The sequence below is a fragment of the Schistocerca piceifrons genome, chromosome 2 (assembly GCF_021461385.2).
Source record: "Schistocerca piceifrons isolate TAMUIC-IGC-003096 chromosome 2, iqSchPice1.1, whole genome shotgun sequence".
NCBI classification, from domain to species: Eukaryota; Metazoa; Arthropoda; class Insecta; order Orthoptera; family Acrididae; genus Schistocerca; species Schistocerca piceifrons.
Window position 1 is genome coordinate 419505250 of NC_060139.1, and position 11619 is coordinate 419516868.

Genomic DNA, 11619 nt, shown 5'->3' on the forward strand with positions numbered 1-11619 from the left:
TTGCACACTTGAGCGTCGAAGTGTCCCCCAAATAAAACATTAGAAAGTGATCAGCTGGGTGACTTTGGGGATCAGGCGATGTCTCGTCGTGGAGAGGAGAGACTTCTAGGATAATAACTCTCAAAATTTGTAGAGAATGCCGAGAAGTGTAAGTTGTGACTCTGTCTTGTTGGAACCAGACTTCTCCGATTTCATGGTCCCCAACAAAGTGGTTCAACTTAGGTCAGAGGAACCTCTCTATCATGTGACAGAGGTAATTTTAGTTAAAACAATTATCGTTACAACATCTTCAAAAAATACTGACTCCAACACCAATTTCGGCAATGGCGCACCAAACTGACCCATGATGGCTGAGAAGTGGTCGCTCGTGAAGTTCCTGAGAGTTTTCTGTTGCCCAGTAGCAGAAATTTCGTTTTTTTTACAGTATGTGACAAATGGAAATTGGCCTCATCAGAAGAAATCGAAACAGCACCTGGGGAGGTGGGGCAACGGCCTTGCCACAGTGGATACACCGGTTCACGTGAAATCACCGAAGTTAAGCGCTGTCGGGCGTGGTTGGCACTTGGATGGGTGACCATCCTGGTCGCCATGCGCTGTTGCCATTTTTCGGGGTGCACTCAGCCTCGTGATGCCAATTGAGGAGCTACTCGACCGATTAGTAGCAGCTTCGGTCAAGAATACCATCATAACGACCGGGAGAGCGGTGTGCTGACCCCACGCCCCACCTATCCTCCACTGAGGATAACACGGCAGTCGGATGGTCCCCAGTAGGCCACTCGTGGCTTGAAGATGGAGTACCTGGGGAGGTGGGGAGGGGGAGCAGGGGAGGAGGGGGGGTTATGCTCTGAAGGATTTCCATACACACAGCTTTGCGAGTTTCAAAATCTTTGTCACCTAATTCTTGGGTAACCATCATTTTGTATGAGTGCATGTGAAGATCTCTGTGCAGGACGCTACTTACACTCTTATCAGACAATCCCAGGACAGCTGCATGTTTAAGGGAATGCTTGGGAGATTGCTGGACAGATGCTCTCAAATGCTCCACAATTTCGAGCATCATTGCAGTCTGAGATAAGTCAGCAGATTTTCTTTTCAGTGCAGAACGTGGTGCTCTATTGCCTGGCACCCAAACTCGAATAGTATTACTATCAGGAACTCGAATAGTATTACTATCAGGAACAGAATCATGTCGATCAAGTTCGAACCAAATCCGAAATTCTAGCTGAGTGTCGATCACAGAACCACCATACAAATATACTACTCCACAAAAAGAGCATGATGCTCATCTAGCCAAGCCACTGCGTCTGTTGAAAATGGCAGGCAGGGAATACTGCTATCGATCAATACCCTCTCCACATCCGTATCCGCACTACAGCTCACACAGTATCCTCTCCATATACTACAGGGCTTTTTGCTGGACCCTATACTTCCCTTGTTTCTGTACACTCCTACGTATAATATTTTTGTTCAATTTCTTCATGACTTATGTACAATATTGACCAACTGATCAACAAATATTTTCGCAAAACTAAAACTGCAAAAGGGGTAAAGTTGTCCTATAATAGGGCAATATTAGCCCACTTAAGAAAAAACGTTTTTTTCCTAAACAGTACAGATTAATTATGCACTCTGTATCAAAATATACTCAGAAAACCATCACTGTTATAAATATTAACTGCAAAGTATTGTCGATGGTTCAGATTTGCCTCAAGGGAACGGCGGGGAGCTGAGGAAGAATGACAGTGCCTACACATCTAAAAAGATCGAGAGAGGGGGAATGCTTTATGGGTTATCGGTCAATATTGGCCACACACGGCTGTTCTCGCCAGTCAGCAGCTAATGCATAATTAACACAAGAAAGTGACAGGGTTTATGAAGTTACCACTAAATATGACGCTGTATGACATAATACAGTAACAGTAAGTAAAATATGCCATTTTATATATCTTCTTTGTCACAAATTCCAAGAAAATGCTATGGTATATAGTTGCGCAACTGAAATTTATTACAACTAAATCTCCTTTAAACCTCCCATAAAATCATGGTCAGATGTTGATCGTCTCCCTTAAAACTATACTACTGGCCGTTAAAATTGCTACACCACGATGGATGACGTGCTAAGGACGCTAAATTTAACCGACAGGAAGAAGATGCTGCGAAATGCAAATGATTATCTTTTGAGAGCATTCACACAAGATTGGCGCCAGTGGTGACACCTACAACGTGCTGACATGCAGAAAGTTTTCAACCGATTTCTCATACACAAACAGCAGTTGACCGGCGTTGCCTGGTGAAACGTTGTTGTGATGCCTCGTGTAAGGAGGAGAAATGCGTGCCATCACGTTTCCGACTTTGATAAAGGTCTGATTGTAGCTTGTCGCGGTTGCGGTTTATCGCACGGTGACATTGCTGCTCGCGTTGGTCGAGATCCAATGACTGTTACCTTAATATGGAGTCGGTGGGTTCAGGAGGGTAATACGGAACGCCGTGCTGGATCCCAACAGCCCTAGCAGTCGAGATGATGGCTGTTACGGATAGTGCAGCCACGTCTCGATCCCTGAGTCAACAGATGGGGACGTTTGCAAGACAACAACCATCTGCACGAACAGTTCAACAACGTGTAGGCTTTCACGGCCGGCGTCTTCAGTAATTAAAACTTCCGGGCTAAGAGGCCATGGTCCAATAGTAGAAATACTTCTACCTGACGTTTCGTTGCCAGCTGCAGGCAACACCATCTGAGGTGAGTCTACGACTGGCTGCTAGGCCGTGAAGGTCCTGTTTATAAAGAGCGCGTAGAGGGCGCCACCACGCGTCACGTGTTGTCAACAGTCTACAGAAAAGATACACATACCGACCGTTATCTTCATAAGGATTCGAACCATCATCCCAGGCAGAAGAGAGGTATTATCAAGACATTGGTGGACAGGGCTAATAAAATCTGTGAGCCAGCTTATTTGCAAGAGGAACTAAACCACTTGCGAACCGCTTTCCAGAAAAATGGGTACGCTGGCAAGGAGATAGATCGAGCGCTCCATCCCAGAAGAAAAATGTCCGAAAACGTGCAACAACAACAACCATCGGTGGGGAAAGTTTTTCTTCCATTCATCCACAATATTACGGACCGTATCGGGAAAGTGCTGGCCAAGTTCAGAGTTGAAACCAGGGGGGCGAAACTCGTATAGGGATTTCCGGTAACACGACGTTGGTTTGGTCCCAGGCCACTTGGAGCGCTGCAAGTTTAGCAATCAACAGTCTCGTGTTCTTATTGGATGACTTAGTCTTCCATAATTGTTTTGGTATCGTAGCAACGTGATTGTGATTTTTCGTTTAAATTGCAGTGTAAGTATGTTGGTATTATTCTGCTTAATTTGTGGGTGCATTCTTAATATTTGATGGCGTGATGATTCAGTATTTACTTTTTTACTTTTGTTTCATATAGAACACGAGGTTGTATCATCACATTACGTTCTGTGGACTCTTGTATATTTGTTCCTGCAAAGAAAATTTCTGTTGCTCAGTTTACTTAAATGGTAAGTATATTTCCTATTTCTGTTCATATTTCCTTGTATTTCATGGAGAATCCCATGCTAGCAGCTTTTGACTTAGTTGGTATTCAACTTTCCGAATCCTGTAATCGAATAAAATTCTGGCTTTGATTCATCTTCCTTTTTGCCACGAAGTACTCTTAGTGACAGAATAAGTACCATTTATTGTGCCGTTTACTACATACCAAATATGGGACGTGTTACAATTGATATGTAATGCCTTGAGTGTGTTCTATTTCCCGTTTTCGTCAGTAAATATTCTGTACAGTACGTAACACTCTATCCAGGTAAAAAGTGTTTGTTGCTGTTGTATTGACAAAGGTTGTGTTCTCACATAATAAGACATTTGTTTGGAAGTCACACACAGCAGGTCCTTCAAGCAGTTGGACATTTACACGTATTATTGTGGCAATATCCAATGCAGTACAAATCTTCTCGCACTTTAGTGCTCAACACAATGTAATACAGATTTACAGCTGTAACTGTTACTGATAATGTACAGTTGAATTTGGTATCTATCATGGTATCTAGATGCTGAAATATACTGAAATGGTACAATAAGCAGTCTTTCTACTGCCTAATAGCATTGTTTAACGAAGTAGTGTTGAATATAGTGCAACTATGCTCACGCAATTATGAAAAGAGTGATGTGCATACCCATAGTAGAAATGAGAATTTGTTTAGTTTTTTCACTATTTTGTCGCAATACCACATCAGATTACAAGCCATGATAACAGGTATCAATACTTCAGTGCAGGACAGCTGCATTAGACATAAGCTAATACGATTTTTTTATAGTGAAATTAATTTCACATTGAGTTTTCTTTAACATTAATCAATTTAAACCGTACCTGATCTTTTTTTCTCGTTCCTAATTTTTGGTTTGAATAACATTTCAGACACATGAGGATGTATCATACAGGAAGAGAAGAATCGAGTTTGAGATTGAAATACTCGTGCAAGTTTCACGGATGCAGGAGTAGTTATTATGTAAAAACAAATTCCAAGCACAAGAATAAACATTTCTATAAATTTCCAGCTGCATCAAAAAGTGAGACTTTAAAGAAGTGGAAATTGATCTGTAATATAGATGAACGTGTCAACTGTAGTTATTATTATGTGTGTGAGGATCATTTTTATGAAGCAGATTTTGTGAACTTTACTAGACACAGGCTAAATCCTGGTGTTATTCCAAAGCACATGGAATTGGTGTTGTATCACACTCCCCCCACCCATCTGTGTTACACTGGTGGTGGTGGTGGTGGTGGTGGTGGCGGCGGCGGTTTGCACATCGGGTGCAAATATAAGTGTGCACGAGACAGGTCACAATGCAAAATCTACAGTAATTCAACAAAGCAGTCCCCCTTTACAGAGCACAGATGATGGTGAGTACAGCTTTTTATCCTCACCAGTTTATGATGTTGAAAATAGTCCAGGTGTAATGGGATCTGGTGTTTCTAAATATGATTTAACTCCAAGAAAACACAAAATGTATAAACTGCATAGAATTACAGTTCCCAGCATGTGTAAATTGAAAAAAAACAGCTACAGAATGAGAGGAATAAATTGAAAAATCTAAATGAGTTGTATGATGACAGGAAATTTCAGTTAATTGGAGAAGAGTTGAATGATGTGACTAAAACTTTTATTAATAGTCAGTTAAGAAATGCCAATTTGCAGCCCACAGCAGTACAGTGGTCTATACAAGACAAGGCATTTGCTTTATCTATTTATAAGCGTAGTCCCCAGTTGTACATATATTTGGCCACATACTTCTCCCTTCCATCTGTCAGGCTCCTCTAGGGAGTGCTTTCCCACATACCATTTGATACAGGACTTAATCCAGCTTTATTAAACTTTTTAGCAAGGGAAGTAAGTAATATGCATGAAAATGACAAGTATTGTGCTCTACTTTGTGATGAAATGTCTCTGGATGATGGTATGTACTATGATGCACACAAACAGGTAATCTGTGGGTATCAGGACTTGGGTCATTTAGGACATTCACCTGTAGCTGCTAGTCAAGCATTGGTTTTTATGCTGAAAGGCATTCGCAGAACTTGGGAACAAGTTCTAGCATATTACTTTACTGCAACCACTTTCCACTACACCCATTTGAAATCACTCATTGTTCACATCATAAGTGAACTACAAAATATTGGGTTCAAAGTGGTTTGTACTGTATGTGACCAGAATGCAACGAACCAAAAGGCCCTTAAACAACATGTGAAGCAAATTTGTTGAAGCCCAGTATATTTCATTTTGTCATCAATAATCAACCAATTGTTACCATTTATGATGTACCACATCTGCTCAAAACACTAGAAATGCTTTGATAGATAATAAAATTCAATTTGAACCTCACAAAGCAGCAAAGTTTGAGTACATCAGTACAGTGTTCTTTTTGGATAAAAAAAAAACGGTTCAAAACTCTACCCAAATTAAAAGCACAACACTTTAACTTTTCTGATTCCCATGTCAAAATGAAGGTAAAAGTTACTGCTGCACAAATGAGCCATACTGTTGCAGCTGCAATTGAAACATATGTTTCTACTCACACATTACCATCTGAAGCTATACACACAGCTGAGTTTGTGGAAAAGGTAGATAATCTCTTTGATTCACTCAACAGTAATGAGAATATCCCAGGGATGGAAAACAATTTAGGTGCGCTTTATCAGAAAATTCGCCACATTTAGAAATGTGGTATAGCATATTGAGGGAAATAGGCAGCTGGCAAATAATAGATTTAAAAACGGGAAGAAACAAGACTTATATGTTTAGCTTCATAAAAGGTTGGCAGATTACATTACAGTCTATCATTTTCTTGTGGAAGCCCTTGAAAGTGGTTGTCTTTAAGTACATAAATTTAAAGGCGTTCAATCAAGATGCTTTAGAAAATTTCTTTTGTTGTATAAGACAACATGGTATTGCTAATATAAACCCAACTTGTTTTCAGTTTGTACAAGCTCTGAAGACTTGTGTTGTCAATCATATGACTTTGCGTTTCAAAGCCATGAGTGTAAGTAACTGTGAAAATGATGATTACACTACCTTGAGCAGTTTGTGTCACTTTTTGGCAGCTAGTGGTAGGGGTGAACAATTAAGTGAATGTGAGATGAATGACACTGATACACCTGAGAAAATTTATTCTTACTCAGATGGTATCATCAAGTCTGTAGAAGATCAACAAGTCTTAGCCTATGTAGCAGGCTATGTACTAAAAGCTATAGATGTACCAGATGATTGTGAAACATGTAATAACAGTCTCTACTCCTCTGTCATGACTGAAAATCATTTGTTTACCTCATTTAAAGAGAATAATGAGGAACATTCTCATTTGAAATATGCAAGTGAAAGAGTCATGATTTTCCTAAGGGCACTCCATGATCAGCCGTATGAGTATCTAAATAGTCATGGTCACACAACATGACTACATGATAATTAAAAAAAAAAACATTTGTTCTGTCTCATACAACAATTTGTAGTAAACATGACATTGAAGAGACTTCTGAAGACAAGTATTCCATTTATAATATACAAGTATGTGAAAGAAAAGAAATTTACAAACAAGAGGAAATTGTGTATGCAACAACTTAAAAATAAGTTCAAATCATGTTAAAAGACTTTGTATTTCAGTGTTTATTATGTGTACAATGAGAGTAAGCTCCCTATAGATATACAAATGTTGTGTTAAAAGCAGAGAATTACATGTTCTTGTACCAAAATCATGCCTTTGATTTGTTATGACAAACTCTGGTAATTCAGCAGGAGCATAACTTAACATTTTCTAGATGTGATGATGGGACTCTAAAAGTATAATGAATAAAGTGCTATCAAGGGGAATTTGTGTTAATTTTCAGTAGTGTACCAAACAACGTTTTCAAAGAGGAAGTAAATAAATAAAAATGTTAAAAATAAATGTTGTACCAGTGTCTTCTTTCATTATTTAAACATGATGGGTGTTGCCAAAATAACTGCCAAGTTGGGAAAAAAAATGTTACGTGTTGCAGTTCATTTTCTTTGTATGTCTCATTGGCAAAAACATTTTGGCTACATTCATGGAGTGTCTACCTGCTCTGCTCCCAATTTGTTTTTCAGTTGATGTAAAGTAGTATTTTGCGTGTTTCATAAATTTATTTGAACTATGCAGAAGTTCAGTTTCAGATGACTGAATATCCATAAATAACAATCGACAGAAAAAATAAAAAATCGGATTTTGTGGACTTTACAGTACATCCTTGGTTTGTAGCACAGATTTTTTTTGTGTAAATGACCTCTTGGTTATCCTTTAGCTGTGTAGTTATTTATTTGTGTAACCTACTATTCCACTGTCAATCATGCGAGTGGACATAATGTGCTTTAGGATATGTGGAAACCTAAAAATCATTTATATATGCATGCAATGTCAGATGATTTTTTAGTCTAAAGCTCATTTATTTCCACATGATAATGGCAACATGGCCAAAATCGCAATATTGAGTTTTACAGAAAAATTTCACAGTCAAAAGGTGACGTCGTAATTTAAGAAAATTTTCACAATGTAAACTGCAGCTACGAGTAGTTAATGTTTGTTTTTGATTGAGATTTCTTTTATATATTACTTTACATGATGTCAAAAACCTTTATTACTGCACTATGCGGCCCACATTCAAAGATTAAATGAAAAATATTGTCATCTAATTCGCGTATTTAGAAATAAACATAATAGATTTTCGCGCCATATTTTTTCGTATTGAAGTTCACAGCCAGGCCACAAGTAGCGCTGGTGTCGTTCTGTGTTTCCGTATAATAACAGGGTCTTTGCACTTCTACTATATTGGTGTTCTGTGGTTGAAACAATCTTCAGACCCACCAATAAGATTAGTGAATGCTTAAGATCGGCGAAAGATGCACGACACCCATTAGCTACTCCTGGTGTGTATAAAATTCTGTGTAGTTGTGGGAAGGTTTACATTGGAACCACAAAAAGAAGTATCAATACTCGCCTAACTGAACAAAAAAGGAACTGTCGACTGGGACACACGGACAAATCGGCTGTAGCGGAACATGTTTTTGAAACGGGTGACCACGAAATAAAATTTTGTGAGACGAGTGTGCTAGCTAAGACATCGCATTATTATGCACGTATGTATAGAGAGGCTGTAGAGATTTTTAAACACCACAATAATTTTAACAGGAAAGAAGAAGCCTTGAAGTTAGATAAGATATGGCGATCGACTTTGTACCAAAGATGTGACAATTGATTACCTTCGATCGAGAGTAATGACGCCAGCCAGAGATAGTTTTACTGTTGACAACACGTGACGAGTGGTGGCGCCCTCTATGCGCTCTATATAAACAGGACCTCCACGGCCTAGCAGCCAGTCGTAGACTCACCTCAGATGATGTTGCCCACAGCTGGCAACGAAACGTCAGGGAGAAGTATTTCTACTATTGGACCACGGCCTCTTAGCCCGAAAGTTTTAATTACAGAGTTCAACAATGTTTGCAGCAGCATGGACTATCAGCTCAGGAGCGCCTGTGATGGTGTACTCAACGACGAACCTGGGTGCACGAATGGCAAAACGTCACTTTTTCGGATGAATCCAGGTTCTGTTTACAGCATCATAATGGTCGCATCCGTGTTTGCCGACATCGCGGTGATCGCACATTGGAAGTGTGTATTCGTCATCGCCACACTGGCGTATCACCTGGCGTGATGGTATGGGGTGCCATTGGTAACACATCTCGGTCACCTCTTGTTCGCATTTACGGCACTTTGAACAGTGGACGTTACTTTGAACATGTGCTACAGCCTGTGGCTCTACCCTTCATTCGATCCCTGTGAACCTTACATCTCAGCAGGATAATGCACGACCGCATGTTGCAGGTTCTGTACAGGCCTTTCTGGATAGAGAAAATGTCCGACTGCTGCCCTTGCCAGCACATTCTCCAGATCTCTCACTAACTGAAAACGACTGGTCAATGGTGGCCGAGCAACTGGCTCGTCACAATACGCCAGTCACTATTCTTGATGAACTGTGGTATCCCGTTGAAGCTGCATAGGCAGCTGTACCTACACGCCATCCAAGCTCTGTTTGACCCAATGCCCAGGCATATCAAGGCCATTATTACGGCCAGAGGTGGTTGTTCTGGGTACTGATTCCTCAGGATCTATGCACCCAAGTTGCGTGAAAATGTAATCACATGTCAGTTCTAGTATAATATATTTGTCCAATGAATATCCGTTTATCATCTGCATTTCTTCTTGGTGTAGCAATTTTAATGGCCAGTATTATATGATCACCACAACTTAGAAGAATTACAGTTAAGTGGGTCTCTTCCCCTGGAGTGGGTTCGTCCTAACTTTCATAACAAAAGTGGCTTTAAAGTCGGTATTCACGACACATCTATACCGCAGAAGACTGCACCAGCGGCCCGAGCGTATAAGTCTGTAACTGACATTGTCAGAGTTTTCCTATTACATGACACATCTAGTCTGCTTCAGCCGCCCAAGGGTCCATATTCAGAACTGCAGATTCGTTTAAATTGTTGAGTGTGAAAGTTGATATTTTTCTAACGCTTGTACTTACTCATTTTGAAGCTTTGAGAGATCCAGGTTTGTATTTAATAAGCAGATGTTATTATCTTGTGCAGAAAGAAAAAAATTACGTTATGATAATACGAAATTATGTACTGAAGTGTTCTTTGTATGTCTTGTTTATACAAGCAAATTGTTATCTATGTTTATATTTAACAGCATTTTAGACTTGGAGGACGCAATTATCTATGCAGCATTTGCCATGATAGTGTCGAGTTTAGGCGTTAGGAAAATGGCAGAACGATGACATACTGCCAGGAGTAAGAACTGGGTTCGACGCTGGCTGGGAAGAAGGGGTGAAGGCAGGGACACATGCTGCCTTTGAATGAAGGAGTTGAATCAGAAGATCCACAGTAATTTAGGAGCTTCATCAGAATGTATGTGCCTTATTTTGGCAAGCCGCTGTCTATTATAAATGATAGAATTTGCACAAATGACACAGAAATGAGGGAAGCTATTTCACAGTAGTGAGACTGAAAAGATGCAAAACGGCTTCTACAGTCCTCACTGGTCGAGACGGCACAGTTTCTCCGAATTTTGAGGCTATTCTTTCAACATTATGTTTTCTCGAGCGTTGAAATAATACAAAGATGCAATGAACTCAAGCATATGTAGTACCTTCACCAGTTAAGGTTATACACACACATATCGAAAATAAATTATATGTGCATTCATGTAAAACATATAAAGGCAAAATTAAACATTTGTAGACCTACCTCATTATGGCACAGCATATCTAGAGGATCATATAGGCATCTTACCTTGCTGTATGCCTCAATATTTATTTATTTATTTATTTGTCCATATAAATCTCTTTTTAAGTATATATATTGTACACAGGATATTGGACAGAAAACATTTTTTGGCTATTGGATTTTCAAATATCAAACATAAATTTTATAAATTTTTATGACAAATTGGATCTATACAGTTAATAATTACAAATTTTTGAAATACTGTATATTTATAACTTATTTCTACAATTAAAGATACAAATTACATTTTTTCTTGTATAAGATACTGTGAGACTGAATAGTAGCAGTTTTTCGGAAGGTAGGATGTCACAGACTTTTTAAAGCTTTGTAGTTCAGTAAGAGATTTTATATGTCTTGGTAATCTGTTGTAAAGTTTTGTTCCTGCATGATATACACCTTTTTGGCATAATGTGGTGTTACAATGATTGACATGTATGTCACTGTCTGACCTGGTACTGTAATCATGGACACTTTTGTTTTGAGGAAAAAGGTATTCTTTTCTCAGTATGCTTTTTTTGACATGCGTGACTATTTCCAGTATATAAATGCAGGGAAGGGGTAGGATCTTTAGATCTTTAAAGAAAGGTTTGCATGATTTTCTGCTGCTCACTTGTTTCATTATTCTTATAATTGCTTTTGTTTCCTGAAAACTGTTATGGCCTGATGTACATTTCCCCAGAAAATGATACCGTACTTCAGTACTGAATGTACACGAGCAAAGTATACAGCCCTAACT

General features: G+C 39.2%; 1 pseudogene; it reads left to right on the forward strand.

Moving 5' to 3' along the window:
• Positions 1–484: 484 nt before the first annotated feature.
• LOC124778268 lies at positions 485–602 on the forward strand (annotated as a pseudogene).
• The last annotated feature ends 11017 nt before the right edge of the window (positions 603–11619 follow it).